General features: G+C 45.2%; 1 protein-coding gene across 1 annotated transcript in view; it reads left to right on the plus strand.

Annotated features, from left to right (window-relative positions):
• The window catches only part of LOC119389029 (chorion peroxidase), a 94,897-nt gene that overhangs the window by 62,110 nt on the left and 18,028 nt on the right, over positions 1 to 14,759 (plus strand). The window lies entirely within an intron of this gene.

The following is a 14,759-nucleotide window of genomic DNA, read 5'->3' on the forward strand; positions in this document are numbered from 1 at the left end:
TCGTTGCAGTGTAAATAGGACGAGCACACGACAAAAGACACTCCCGGCGACAGTCGGCAGACCGTAATCGGCGCGGATATCGCCCGCTTGAGAGGTTTCACGCTAATTACCGTCTGTATGTCTGATAGAGCCTATAGACAATAGATCCTATAGCTCTATTGTATTACAAGGCCGAACGCCGCCGCAGGTGCAAGAAATCCACGAAATTAGCAAACCAGAGACGAGGCGAAAAAAGTCAGTTCACCGCAAGGACGAAGCAATGAATTCGATAGCAACAAATTGTAGTGTTTACGAAGTGAGGCTGGCAGCTAACTCTTTTGTATCCGATCTCGCGTAACTAGAAGACGCTGGTCTAAGAGAATACGGCCGCTCCAGGGAGAGATGCTCTTTCCGCATAGTCACTTCGCGTTGAGAGCGCAGCACGTAGAAAGGGTATAGGGAACCCAAGCTCAAGTTTGCGGCGCGACGACAGCGCTGCGCTGCGGCTCTGGAGAGAAGCTCTGGCGCAACTGGGAGCAGGCGCAGCCGACTCAACCTTTTCAAAAAAGAACTGCGCAACAAAACGACACAAAGAAAGAAATGACGAAAACGAGCGCAGACTCACAACTAGTTTATTGAAAACCGTGTCAACCTTGAAAAGCCGCAGCAAAGATGATGTGCCAGATACAACGAAAGAACACGTGAAACCGCGTATCCAAGAAACAACACCGACTCAACCTGTTTGTCGGCAGCGGGAACACGCGCGCGCTGCTCAGTGGGTGCGGGGAACTGGGGCGCCGTGCCGACAGCTTGGCACGCTGAACCGAGAGGCTCGCTGTGCGAAGCTGCATTTCCACGTTGACAGAAGCGACCCCGCGGAAGCGCAAGCGAGGTCCGAAGTATTGCGGTGTCGTGGCCCGCCACAACAGTCGATATCTTGATAAAAAGAGAGTGCAAGCATGACGCGAGAGCCGAAAATACGAGGCGAGCAGTTCATGCTTCACAGTGGTTAAAGCTCAGCTAGATACCTCGCGTCTTAATCGGCGGGTGTTGCTCCAGCGGCACGGATTACTTGACTCTAACCTTCCCAGGAAACAGTACCATGGCCGTATAATTTCTTTTTTTTTTGCACGCCGCAAACGTTTGTTCACGAAAGTAGACGACTGCTACTGTAAGCACGCCATATCATAACAACAACCATACGATTCGTAGTCCACACCGCAGAACATCGATAGTGTGTACGGCTTCATTTCGGAGTGCATGTGGACATTAATTTCATCTTTAACATGACAGAATGAGACTTACCTCGAGATATACGTCCTACACGGTGTAATCGAGAATTGGGAAATGCACATGATGGTTAGCGCAAACGCAACACAGACGAAAAGAAGAAAAAACGACGACACAAGCGCTATCTGGGAAATGCATTTCGTCGAATCGGGCGTCGTTGTCGTCAATCGTCTGCTCTTCACCGTAAACGGGATTGACGAGCCTTTCTCCTTTTATCAAGTTCGCTTTTCGAAAGTGCCAGCCAAGCTGGCACTCTCAGCCTATTGACTTGGTGCATTACACTGCTTGCTACCTGGTGCTCACAGGATTTGTGCAAGGCGGCTCGAAGGCTATTCACGGCTATTCCCCTATTGACAGTTTTAGAGTGGGCCGAATTATAGTTGAGGATTGGTTTCTTACTTCGCGGGCAATATGCCCAGCAGAGTGTACGTTCCGTAAAGCTGATGCGGAGATCAAGAAATAGTAAGCACCCATCGACTGGCATCTCATGTGTAAACCTTAGCCCACCACAAGAACATGTTTTAAAACTTCGAGCGCATCGTCCACGACTGCATCCTCAGCGTCCATCTCAAGGCCTTTCAATAAAATTAGAAATCATCGACATATCTAAAATCTTTGCAACAAAAGTTTTGTCAACACATGCGTTCACTCTCCTGTCAAAATCGGATAAAAACAAATCACTTAAATCTGGTGCTATGCGTGAGCCTATACATATACCATCCCTCTGCACAAAGGCACCACCGTTAAAATCAACAACTGTAGAAGAGAGGTAAAATCTAAGGATTTCCAGAAAATTGTCGATAGAGGTTCGCGAAAAGTTCTGAAAGGCAACAGGGCCAAATTCCTCTACGCGGTGCCTAACCACGTTCAATAGATGATCCTGAGGAATAGAGTAGAAAAAGGTCTTCTACGCCTACTGAAAAAGCGAAAAAACGCTCCCCCATTTTTTCATGCTCTGACATGTACTGAATGACCGAATTTGAATTAGATGCGAGAAAAGGATCATCAGTTCTCAAAACATTAAGTTGCTTTTGCAGGAACTTCGAAAGCTCACCCTGCCAGCTAGACTTTTCTGTTACAATCGACCTGATGTCTACAGTTAACACGCACCAACTAGCCCAAGTCGCTTCTCTAATACTAGCCTTTAGTTTACTGTGCACAGGACAGCAACGTATACTGGACACTACCTGAATTTCAATTCGTGCCACCCAGCCTGCCACAAGCAATCCATTGTTTCTTACCTGGTGACGCGGGCAACACGCATTTGCTCAAGTGACGATGCAATGAGAAAAGAGCTTCAAACAATACATCGAGAACTAGTGACGAACGGGTACCCGAAGAACTTTATTAAGAATGTTGAAGGTCGTGTCCTCCATCCCAAGTCATCCCAGGGCAGGTCGTTTCGAAGACGTGCCGGCGTCCCTTATGTTCCTGGGGTCAGCGAAGCCCTAAGCCGTATGTTTTCAAGGTATGACCTTCGCGTTGCGCACATGCCGACCAACAGGCTTAGGAATCAGCTTGTCAACGTGAAGGATCGCTTAGAGACCGCAAGCGATACCCCTGTGTTGTCTACAAGGTGCCATGCGCAGACTGCAACTGCAGTTACATCGGCGAAACTGGCAACTTCACCAGGAGATTGAAGGAACATCAAAGGGACGTGAGCAAGAACAAGAAAGCGTCAAACGCCCTTGCTGAGCACGCCGCTAATCACGGTCGCTTCATCGACTGGGACAACGCGGCTATGATAGCCAAGGAAAAGAATTCCACCACGGGGCTACTTTTGGAATCTGTTTTTATCCAGACGACTGAGGACACTATGAACAGGACAGATGAGTGTCTACCTGGCAGTTACACCCGTTCATTACGTCACATTTTAGCATAAACAAGCGACACACGGTTCTTGCCTGCTTAGTGTGAACAAGGAACCCGTATGGGTGTGGAAACGTCTCTGTGTTCTTCACCTTGACTTGGTCAGTTCCTAACTTGTTTCTAAAGTGTTTAAATTTTGCAAAGATTTCTATTTCTCTAGGTAGTAAAAGCCTTTTAAAGAGCCTGTTCCGTTTCGATAAACGTTTTAAAAGAGAGCGGCTTCTCAAAGATTTTCAAGTTTTTTGCATTGACGTCTTAAAGTTACGGGGAAAGCGTGATCATATAATTCAATTAACTTGTCTAGAAATGCATCATATAACGCATTAGGGTCAATTTCGTATTTTTATAGCTCCTTCCAGTTCACTGCTAACGCACGAAACTGTTCAATTTTATCAGTGGTTATGGCCCTTGAAAGTGTGGCAGTAGTAGACCGCTGGAAAGACTGAACCTATGATTTGGGTACCGTATAATACAAGGACAAATGATCGCTTAGGTCACAATTGATAACACCAGCACTAGTAACACTGCCATTTCAGGTAGTTAAACATAAATCAATCAAAGATTCATTGAGGGTGTAATACGAGTGGGAACATCAATAATATTAATAAGCCCATTTGAGCTTATGATATTGGAAAACTGCGTAACTGTCGGACCAGCTTGCAGAAGGGTAATATTGAAGTCGCCGAAAATCACAACCTGTATATGAGACGAGGCGAAGTGATGTAGTATTGAGTAAAAAAATTCGAAGAAATCAGTCAGAGACCCAGAAGGTGGTCGGTAAACAACCCCTATAACAAATGACCTACATTTAAGAAACGCGGCTTCATAGCTAGGAGTCATAACAGTCATAGGTTAGTTAACAACGAAAGAATACCATTTTCACAAATGACAAACGGAGGCATACAATAATCATAGCTGGACTGAGACTAGAGAAGTGGGAAGGACTTCACATGTAAAAACAGACGAGAAAACAATGTTAAAAAGTTGAGCAGAATGGGCATCATCGAGTTGACCGCCACTAGATTTTGTTAAAGATGATTGAGGACGTGAATGGTGTTAATTACACTCCAAAATTTACGACGGTTATTAATGAGCGTGGAGGGTAAGACATTGCTGTAAAACTGACGTCGTGTGGTTTTCAGCATTCTTTGATAATTCTTATCACTCTCTCCGTACGTTTCCCATGTACTTGATATGTTATTAACAACTGCCAACCTATACAAACGCTTTTAGGGGCGAAGCTCCTTAAGGCGGCACCCGTTCGTCCCTCGTCGTGCTCGTAGTAGTGAGTAACAAGTCTTACCCTTTGACCTCCAAGATGGTGCCGGTGGGAGATTTCTCCTGTGCGGTGTTGAACAATAAAAAATTCGCAGCGTGCGCGTTAACTAAAAGCCGAATTCTTCTGTCTCTGTAGAAGTGTAAGTGTTAGCTAAAAGCCGACTTCTTCTGTCTCTCATTCCCATTAGCAGCCATTGTTTACCTCCAAGGTAGTGCCTGGTGAGATTTCTCCTGTGCGTGATTAAACAATAAAAATTTTGTTCAAAACGCCGTTGATTGATGAAATAAACCAACGAAAGACGCCAGATGTTTTGTAAAAACAAAACGAAAGAACGCCAGATGTTTCTAAAGCAAAACGAAAAAGACGCCAGCTGCTTAACGAAAGACGCAAGGTGTTTTCTAAAGCAATGGTTTTCTAAACAATGAAAATTCACAGCGTACATGTAAAATTAAAGTGAGCTGCAAGTCGTCATAACTCATCGAACCTTTAGTATAAACGCGCACGATCTCACGTCGGTGATGATGTACTGGGCAGAATTCACGGAAGATTCACGGTTTACCGATGAACCTCCGCAGCTTCGCCCACTCATCATCATTCACTCCGTGGATATGCTGTGATTTTTTTTTTATTATTGGCCCTTCGCAATCGCACATCGAACCAAGGTGCACTTTTACTACACCTAAATAAAATTGTCGGTATGTGTCTCGCAATAAGGTTAGGTAGGGTGGATTTGAACAGCGTCCAGTTCTCTTCGATGGAACGGAAAGAACATTCAGCTAAGATTTGTTCAGAAAAGGAAGTTAGTTCAAGATTCATCTGATCAAACTTAGCCCTCTTGTAAGACCTCATCAGCTTGGACGTAGTTTTTCTTTCAGGAGCACAGTTCTTAACACATCCCGTAATTATACCATGGTCAGAAAGACCGCTATGGTGAAATATTTTAGAAAAAGCCTCAGGATTATTTGTTAAAATCATGTCAAGAATGTTGGTGGTAGAACCTGTGGATCGCGTAGGCTCTGTGATAAGTTGAGTTAGGTGAAAATCAAGGCAAGCCTGCAGAAAAGCATGCACAACCTTATCACTTTCTGATACAGATAGAGTATCCCAGTCGATACTTGGGAAGTTAAAAATGGCCAAAAATAATGAGGACAGAATCCGGGAAACGCGTACACACATCGATAGGTAGTCAACAAAATTCGTCAGCAAACCCATCACACAAATCCGTTGGACGGTGCAATCCACCGGCAATAATAGCCGTATTACTACACTTTAGACAAATGAATACACATTCGAAAAAAGATGGAAGAACGACTGGAGCGGCAATCAGTCCTTGTTCGATCGCCATAAGGACGCCACCACCCTATCTGTCTATCCTGTCGCGTCTAAAAAATTGTAACATGATTCGCTGAAAAAAATTGACGTCCGACATACAATCGTTTAGCCACGTTTCTGATAATGCAACTAACGAGGCACCGGATGAATCGATAAGAGAGGAGAGGGGGACACTTTTGGGCAAAACACTTCTTATGTTAGCATATAGGAAGCGGATATCATTTAATAGCTTCGGGCTCCATAATAGTGACGGTGCGCGATCAGAAACGACGTGATGCCTAGAAATGTGTCAAACTGCAGAAGGTTCAGATACACGCAACACCCGATTGCCAGGCATGTCCCAGATAGAGACATCATTGTGCACATGCAGTTTGTTGAACGACAGACGAATGCGGCCGCCCTCTTTCTTTATCGTCTTTGAAAACTGTCATAGCCTACGGCGTTTTTGACAAACTGCCTCAGAGTAATCACGCGACAGACTAAAACTGGTACCCTTAAGTTTGTAGACAAGATTAAGGACGGATTCCGCTTATTTTTCATCATCAAATTTGGCTATGATAGGTCGCGTCTTGCCATTTGGAAAACGCCCCAGGCGGTGAGCTCTGGAAATGGAGGCGACAGTAGTGCCAAGCTTTTCTGTACAAACGTCTTTAGGATGGCGTTCTGAGTCCTCCCATGGCCTAGTTGCATCACCATTCTGAATGCCAAAAAAAAAAACAGTAGGTTAGACCGCCTTGAGCAATTTTCCAGATCGTCCAGCTTATCCTGAATTTCAGACAGGTCGGCTGTCTCATTCGAAATAGGCTGATTAGAAGGCAGTGATTTCATTTTTGTTTCAATTTCATGCACTCTGTTAACTGATCCAAGTCGTTCTTGAGGGCGATGTGGATCTTCATGACCTTATTTGTACATTCAGTAAGATTTACGTTATTCGCTTCAAGACGCTGAACAGCGCTGCCACGGCGTCAAGCTTATCTTCCGTTTCAGTCATAGGGCCCGGCTTAACTTCCACATCACCGCCAAGAAACAAGAGACGCCAAATATATAACACTGCACCGCACGTATGCTTCACATACTCACTTACACCGGGGGGCGCGACACCACAAACAAACAAACGTTGCCGTCGCGATAACACTTGGCCTCTAAGTAACTAACCTGTACAAACGGTATGCATGAGTGTGGATGCATAGCAGCAGTGTCATGGACCTTGGTGTTCGCCGGAATCACACCCTTTTCAATCAGGCATATAAGTGACGTGGCCCCTTGATGTCTGACGAACAGCGTCGATGCATCCAGCGTTAGCGGCGTTGGTGGTGAAGAGCAATGCGGCGAATCTGAAGGCAGGCGGAAGGGCGTGAACGGTTTCGTGATGTAGGCCCCAGCGTCCTTCTTCCAGGCGCACGTCGTAGGCCCATCCAAATGTCACGATCAAGTTGGTAGTTGCCCCATGATTAGCATCATCAGCACCTGACGATGAGAGAGAGAGAATAAACGTTTATTTGGAGCAGCAGGAAAAATTCACCACTGGTCCCATAGCTGCCGCTTTTTCATGTCCACTCTTCTGGTAATGCTTCTGAAAATAAATGTTTTCGAAGCTACAGCAGTTATCTTTCTAAATAACCTCTAAAACCCTTAAAGGTGTTCTAACTAAAGGCTTTTGGTCAGCAGTGTACTTAGGACAAAAACACATAACACCCTGAATGTGCGCTTTCTCTTGAGATTCTTGTTTATTAAGGCGAAAGTCTTATACCCTTGTTACACAGGCAGCCCAAACCGCGGTTAGAGTAACCGCGGTTAAGCGTAACCGCGGTTCGCTTATCGCGTAACCACGGTATGCGAAACCGCGGTTATGCCGCTAACCGCGGTTGTGCCAAACCGAGTTTGGCGACCTCGGTTTGGCCGTTAACCGTGAAAATGGCGGCCTCCGTGGAGGACGTGTGCACGCCGCGAGCGTTCGTGAAAAACGAACGAATTGGCCTGCATGAACCCCAGAATGCCTGATTAGGCTTTGGGAAAACAATTTGCGTCATCTACGGAGCACCTCAAGGAATGCGAAAGTCGATGCGGCAATAATAACCGAGTTGAACGCCGGACTCCCTCCAGACACAGAGCCATTCACGCCAGACGCGTTATCCGCTTTAACCGAGGACGCTTGTGCTCCATGTAACATCGGCGAACCGTGGTCGGCGCTAACCGTGGTTCAACGCGGGTAACCGTGGTTGGTCGTAACTGCGGTTTACTTGCCTGTGTAACACGGGTATTAGATGCCTCATCAAACGCGAAAATTTACCCTCGGCGTCGGAGACAGCACGACTGACGCAAAAAAAATCAGCACGCGATGACGTCACCATATGACGTCGCCACGACGTCACTGTGACGTCACGTAGCGTAACGTCGCATGATGGCGTCATAACATGTTACCGTAGCTTGGCAAATGTGGGGCGATCACGGAGGCAGTGCAAAATCAGGGGAGGTGCCTCTGATCCTGGAGGCAGGCCGCGTTAGGTAAGAAAGCTTTCAGAGGGTGGCGGGACAGGATCCATACATCCGCTGAGAAGAAAAAAAAGCATAGCTCTCGCCTTCGAGTCGTCTTAGGTGAATGCATAAGCAACTGCAGTAGTAGGAAAAGCCGAGCTAGTTGGTAATAACGCATTGTGTAATAGCACAAAAACACGCAGGGACACAGTCACTAACTTTCAACTTTTCGGAAAGACAACATGTATACATACAACAGGTCATATGCAATGTAGAATATGTTTTGATGTAAGACATTGCGCATGACATCTTTTATGTATATATGTTGTCTTTCCGAAAAATAAACGTCTTTTGAAAGTTAGCCTCTGTGTCATCTCACTTCCCTCTGTCCCTGTGTGTTTTTGCACTATTACACAATGCATAACGGACCCTGTGATTTTTTGTGCTAGGATTCGTTGCGTCGTAGCTGTAAAAACTGTCCTTCAGAAGCACGAAGAAGATCGCCGTAAAACTTAGAGATACCTCTCATTATTTGGAAATAGCGTAGAGAGGGACGTGCAAACCACGGACAGATTGCTTTCTTTTAAGGTACGGAGAGTATGACATTAACCAGGGACACACTCTCCGACTATTTAGCAGTCTACTTTTTTCTTTAAAAGCGATGTGTCGATGAAAAGCCCGGGGAGCGGCGAACTACGAGTGCTCTGCATGATTTATCTTTAATATTTTTGTTGCGATGGCAATTATATGGACACTCGATGGGTTTTTGCCGTATCCGTCATGTTCCGTATACAGTCCAAATCGATAACGCACCCCTGCGCATCGTATGTTCCACCCGCGGGTAAAGGCGTGCGAACGAGGGTGACGAACGCAGCTGAAGCAGCGATGAAACGAGCCGACCCATCTACCATAATAGCTAGAACTGTGAATTCATGCTTATTCGGCAATTACTTGTAATGTGTGTAATGATACGAATGTGACGTAGCGAACTGCGAGAAATATAACTTTCCGCTTGAGCATTTAGTGTCATGAGCACTCCTGCGCTTGCCAACTGCGTTTAGCCACTATGGCCCTTAAAATGTAACCTCTGATTGCTCATGAGTACGGCTGTATGTACATATCTAAAGTGGGGTCACATGTGAGCCAACACGTGCAGGCACAACCGGCGTTCGTAAAATGTATACCATCTGCAGACGGTGTCAATGAATGGAAGCATAACTTGTGTCACCTGCGGTGCGAGCGGCGTGCACGCTGTCTAATCAATATATCTTATTTTAATAAATGCCGACATTACTCGCTCGCGTAATGTTTAAATCCCAAAGCCTTGCACTTGTGCTCGTCAACAGCGTTGGTGGACGTACGTTGGTTCCAAATTCATCGGCAAATAGCAATGACCGCTCGTGGAATTCGTTAGGGAGCCGAGTTGTATATTCTTGTTTTAGTGATGCCGTAGGGCATACAGCATCCCCCCCCCCCAAAAAAAATCAACAGCAACAACGCTTCAAAAGCGCTCAGCTGGTCCTACAGGGGCACGCGGGAACAGCATATAAAAATAGCAAAGAGGCCGTCTTTACTGCACGCAGAAGAAGTTCATGACTGAAATTCGCAGTAATGTGTTACACCATGTCACATTCACTTGATTTGAGAAGTGATGGCACGGTGCAGACTGAAAGCTAAACCATGAGGCCCACGCGATCGTTGCGGCGACTGCTGCGGCGTACACACTTTTCCTATCAGTGCTTTTCCCATCAGTGCTTTTGCCATCAGCTAGTAAAGCAATGGAAAAAATTTCGAAAGCAAAAAAAAAGATTTCATCCTACGTATCCTTTGCTAACGAAAATTAAAGGGGGGAAGGGATAAAGGCACCGGTACCCTGTTCCTCTTGTATCCGACCCTGGAACTTTGGTGGTTGTTGCAATTTCATTCCGAGCTGCGCCTTGAGAGTTTCGTGCATGCTCGCGTGCAACTTAAAATCTTTCTGGCCGCTCCAACGCGCCATGCCTAAAAAGAAAAACATAACTTGTTCCATGACGTTATGTAAACGAAGTCGTGCAAGGAAAAGGCATCCATTCTTATTCAGAGCTTCTACGGTTCCAGTATGCCTGCAAGAGTGGGCGTGAAACATCAAGGGAGGTCCCTCATGTGTACATAAATTTCATTTGACTGTTCGCTGATTCTTACTTTTAATTAATTATTTTTCTTATTAATATCCACCTGTCTTTTTGTTTCACTGTTTACACACATCCTGCGGCAAAATATCTGCCTTTGCGTCTCTTTCACATTCTATTGTGTCTTTGTTCGTGATGTAACCACTATAATTGTCTATGAATATTTCAATCACTTTAGTCAAACACAACTGCGTGAAAAAGAATGGTATTAAACTAAAACGGAAACCCGTAATCTCCTACATCTCTGTTCTCTATGCGCTATATATGACGCCAGCATGTGCGTTCAGAAGAAGCTAACCTGCCCGCATAGCCTCCAGGCTTTTCTTCCTTCGTTTACAATTTATCAGCGCCATGTGTGGCTTGGTTATGCGCTTACGGTAGGTAGACGTTACAATGTACACAGTGTTAACAGGACGAGCGCATCAGGATTGCGCTCGTTCTGTTAACACTGTGCCCTGTCTGCTTTGTAACCTCTCCCCACCGTAAGCGCATCACCAAGCCAACATGAACCAACTAGCCCCTTTCGTCGCATTCTGCCATGTGTGGCGTACACAAAGAGCTTATACCGCAACTACAAAGCTTGGTTTCAACGAGAAACTTCACAGGGCGCAGGCGAACGCAGCGCGTGTGAGTCCTCCAACGAGCGGCCGCGCCCTCTGCAAGCTGTATCGCAAACTATTTCTACCTGGCCGGCTCGCTCGCTAAAACTTTTCTAGCCACGAAAGTTCTGCATTCGTGTATGTTTCGTCGTGCCGAGTTTTATTCATGTGGTCGACTTTTACTGCGCTGCCTCGCATTGTGTGTTGTATGTTGTGGTTACTGACGTTACAGCAAGCTCTTCACTCGGTATTATACGCGCTATGGGGCAAATAGTCGCCAGATGCCGGCCGTGCGACTCCAATATCTGCGACTTCTTTGTTCAGTTTGATCGGCGGACGCGATGCATAGTTTTGAAGAACACCTTAAAATGTTTCCGCACGTCAGTGAGTAGCAGCGCCGCTATCCTTTCTCGACGACGCGCTCTGTGGCCCTGGAAAATGCCTTGACGCTCGGGGACGGCCGGACTACGCGATGGAGGGGCTTTAGCTTGGCCATTCCTCGCAATTGGCGCATCGCTTGAAAACCGGCGGTCAGCCTGCAGTGTACGCCGCCGGCGTGCTTTCTTGCCAGAGGTAAGTGATATTGAACGTTACGCTTCGTACACTGTGAGTTGTTCTTATTGCAGTACGCGTTGTCGCCAAAGAAAATCGCATAACGTGTTGGTACTGTATGCGGTTGTTGTCGCGGGCATTGTCCTCGCGCATGACGTTTTCAAGAACGTAGTCGGTAGTTTTGTGAAGTTTTGGTAATTAGCTCGCTTGCACGTACTGCTCTACGGTAATATTTGCTGAAAGGAACCAACATTTTCGTCCGGCACACCATTATCATGCGTTTTATGAATGTAGTTTACTCTTGTCAACTTACTTACAGTAACGCCATGAAACTGACGCTTCAACATTCATTTCTTTCGCACGAGCTCTGAAGGAATAATCTTCAGTCACCGTGCTGTGCGGTGAATCGTGAATCGGTACAGTGGGAGAAGTAGTGTGTATCTAGGAATATTTTCTTTAGGCGCGCATTTTATGTGTCATTAAGTAACGTGACCCTCAAAAACATTTAGGTGAGCATTCATGAACATTGCTTATCGTCTTTCAAGCAACAGCTAACGTAGATTTGCTAAATATGCAATTTCTGCAGCATGACACTGTATGTTGCTCAGTTGGTTTGCCCCATTTTTAACCTTTATGCGCATTGACCTAATTTGACAAGCCGTACGTTCAGCTAAAATTTCAGCTGCATTCAACACTAATATGTGCGTCCGTGCATTGAAGTCCCACCACTCATCGCATAATAATAGCTTGTGAAGAACAACGCTTGTCTTTAATGAGCCATTTATCAGAGCTCTTCTTCCCTCCTCAAGGGCAAGGTGGTGCTGGCATACCTGCTTCGGCTTTTCTTTTTTTTTTCGTTTGAATGCTTAAGTTTTTCGCAACGTACTGCAGGTAGCAAACAGCAGTGCCACGACTAACAGTGGAGTGCGGACCATGCAGTCCAGAATGTGGCCGAGGCAAGCATGCCATAAGAGGTGCTTATTCAGGCAGAACAAATAAGCATCTGTAGCCAACGTAAAGGTAATGTACGAAGTTCCATTTGATGAAGAAACTTGTTTTGAGCTAGTCATGTCCAAGGGAAACAATGAGTGCTAGATAAATGAGATGAAAATGCCGAGTAACAACATGATGTATGCCAGCAAACAACTTAAGTTTATTCATGCAAAATGGTTATTTCCAAATCGTTTATTCGAGGAAAGAGCCCAATATTTTCCACAAATGGGCATAACTGGTAGTCGATGCTCGTCCTGTTACTGTGTTCGTGCACACATTATTATGTGCCACTTATTCCTGTGACCTTCCACCAAGGTGAAATTACGTCACATTAGCAGCAGCGAGAAGGCTCTTGCTAGACGGTTCAGTTAAGATAGCGTTACCATAGTTTTTAGTTCCAGTAAACCAGCTAAGCTATAGAAGAGCATACTCCATGTGTTTGTCACCATGGACAGTGCATTTTGCCTGGGAACATGGCTTAGTTTTGCAAAGATAAATGTTCTCTTTCTGTAAAACGTGGTATTGGTAAGTGGCATTATGCCAAAAATATTAAGGCTTATGACTCTTGCAGCACGCATTGTTGTACTGGGATGTTATCTTTTTCATAAATGCAATGCATGGTGCCTGAAGAATATAGCGGCCCACTTTAAAATTTATAACTTCATGATTGCATTATCTGGAACAGACTTTCTGTATACGGTTTGTTTCTGCAAAGCTTCGAACTATCAGCTGCAATTTTTCAAGGCAAATTAACTGAATTTGCTGTGTGCATTTGACTGCACATTTTCATCACTTATGCTAAACAACAGGCTTGAGTGATGTGCGGAATTCTTGTCAATGAATTTTATTGATTACCTCAGACCACCTATTCTGCTTCCCACAATTATTGGCCTCTTTCTGTGCACGTGCTATGCGTGCTAGAAATGAAAACAGTGAATGCAGCTGGCAGCATCAAGGAGTACAATGTGCATAGGCTAGTATGAGGTGCCAGATGTTGCCAGTGCTAGAATTTACGTTATGTGTGCATGGTGCAGCTGATTGCATAAGTTAGCACCTTCCAGCTGCTCACGCAGTTCGAGCAGATGTCAGTTATGTTTACTGTGGTATGGCACAGCCGCCAAGTTCGTGCATGTGCATTCTGCATACCAGGAAACGTTACCTGAAGCAACATTTTGCTGTCATTGCAGCTAAGTGAGAACAAATCGGCTTGTATTGTCTGTCCATCTCTCAATATCATTACACAGGCTTGTTAAGGACATTCAAGTAGCTTTAGCAATGCACTTGCAGGTACAGAGCCAATAGAGGCAACCAATTTCAAGAGCAGAGTTCCCTCGGCATATCCCACTTTTTATTAAGGGTATTGTTTTGTGATACCTTAAAGTCGAATCTTGCTCAATTACACACTTCGTGTTTGACATTACAGGAATTATGGTAATTCTTTATATCTCATCTGAAACTATGCCATTGTTTTTTTCATATTGCTACTTTGCATGCATACTTTACGACTGCTCCCTCCGCAACCGAAGCTTTACTACTGCTAAATTCTGTCATTGGTGAAAACAATTATTTACCTAAAAAACAGGCCAGGGAAAGCAGTATCATGCCCTGTAATGTAGGAGAAGGCTGCTGTCGCATTGATTAGTACAGAGCTGAATTTAATGAGAAAGGGCAGCAATGTAGGTTATATGGATGTTTGCAGACCATAATTGTGTTGTGCTCATTTTGTTATCGCAGGAAGCATCTTCAACTAGCAGTGCTACAAGGATGTGAACAGCAGTTCCCCTTCAACGAACGGGTCAAATTCTTGGAAGCCACATGCCTGCTGCTTCTGGCCTACACCAACATGCAGCCACCATAGTAAAGTTCTTGCAAAGGTGTGAGACATCCCTATGCTGCATGGAATGAGCATGTCAATTGCCTGTTTTTATAGCTTATAGTGATATGTCTACAAGTGTACTTCCTTGCAATATATGTTTACATTCTCTTAAAGGGCCAGTCAGCAGGCTCTGACCTCTCTTTTTTACACCTCCCAAACAAGCTCGCTAATTATATAAAGGGCCGCAGCAATCACATTGTGCGAATATCACAGGCGCTCCACTTCTAAAAACAATAACCGCGCCTCATTGTGCGAATATTACAGATGCTCCACTTGTAAAAACAATAACCGCGCCTCCTCTTCAGTGCTTGACCAGTCCTCTTTGCTAGCAAAGTGGTGTAATGTTG

This window comes from Rhipicephalus sanguineus, chromosome 1 (assembly GCF_013339695.2).
Source record: "Rhipicephalus sanguineus isolate Rsan-2018 chromosome 1, BIME_Rsan_1.4, whole genome shotgun sequence".
NCBI lineage: Eukaryota > Metazoa > Arthropoda > Arachnida > Ixodida > Ixodidae > Rhipicephalus > Rhipicephalus sanguineus.